Genomic DNA, 1,419 nt, shown 5'->3' with positions numbered 1-1,419 from the left:
GACTCCTGTTTGTACTATGTATACATACACAATTTTTTCACTGCCTCCATTTGATTAGTCATAAATCAAAGATATTTTTAAAGTTTTCTGACATCAATATGTTCCTAATGCCTTTTTTTTTTTAAAAAGACATGGTCTTGCTCTGTTGGCTAGCCCTGAGTACAGTGACACCCTCGTAGTTCACCGTAACCTCAAACTGCTGAGCATTAGCGATCCTTCCGCCTCAGCCTCCTGAATAGCTTGGAGTACAGGCGTGCCACCATGCCTGGCTAATTTTATTTTTGCTTTTTGTAGAGATGCTGTGTTGACCACGTCAGTCTCAAACTCCTGGGTTCAAGCAATCCTCCTGTCTCATCCTCCCAAAGTATTGGGATTACAGGTGTGAGCCATTGCTCCCAGCTTCCTAATGTCTTTTCCAAGGACGTCAGTCAAAGGCTAAGAAATTAATCTGCGTTTGTTGAGATACCAGAAACCAAAGGCAGCTAGCCCATCAGTCTTTCCATGTTAAAAGGTTAAGGGCCTAGAGTACTGCCCTCCAGTTTGTTTGCCTATACTGACATCATTGGCGCCCAAACAAAGAGCATTTTGCTTTAAAAGGGCCTAGGTAAGGGTAAGGTGCCACTACATCGGAGGCCAGTATGAATATCAGCTATGTTGGAAACAAAGAACAAGGCCAAGAAGTAAAGAATCACAAGGGTAAGATTACAGCTTTTAGGTTTCTTGGGTATACAGTCAACACTAGAAGGATCATACACAGAAGCTGAGAAATCGAAAGGCAAAGTTGACATAAGGTGCTATCAGATCACTGATAACTAGAGATGGCTTCAATACTACTACCCTCTATGCCTGAAAGGGGGGGTGGAACCTTAAAGGCACACACAATCTCTGTAGATAAAAGAATCTTATCCTTTTCTGTTATACTAAAAAATACTTCCTTCCCCAAAATCATGTCTTGTCCTGATATAGTGGTTCACACCTGTAATCCCAGCACTTTGGGAGGCTGAGGTGGGAGGATTACTTGAGCCCAGAACTTCGAGGCCAACCTGGGCAATATAGTGAGACCCTGTGTCTACAAAAACAATTAGCCAGGTATGGGAACTATTCAGGAGACTAAGGAGGGGATTGTTTGAGCCCAGGCGTTAAAGGCTGCAGAGAGCCGTGATCGTGCCATGGCACTTCCATCTGGGTGATGGTGAGATCCTAACCAAAGGAAAAAAAATTCATGTCCTTATGTTCAAAGGAGGGAGCCAAAGGATCATCTCTGTTTTTTTTTTTTTTTGAGTTGGAGTCTCACTGTCACCCAGACTGGAGTGCAGTGGCCGCTCCCGGCCACCGCAGCCTCGACCTGCTGGGCTCCGGCGATCCTTCCGCCTCAGCCTTCGAGTAGCCGGAATACAGGCATGTGCTACCACACCTGGG

The sequence above is a fragment of the Carlito syrichta genome, unplaced genomic scaffold (assembly GCF_000164805.1).
Source record: "Carlito syrichta isolate Samal-C Ts95f unplaced genomic scaffold, Tarsius_syrichta-2.0.1 Scaffold304598, whole genome shotgun sequence".
Taxonomy (NCBI): Eukaryota; Metazoa; Chordata; class Mammalia; order Primates; family Tarsiidae; genus Carlito; species Carlito syrichta.
Note: the sequence above shows the minus strand (reverse complement) of the source record.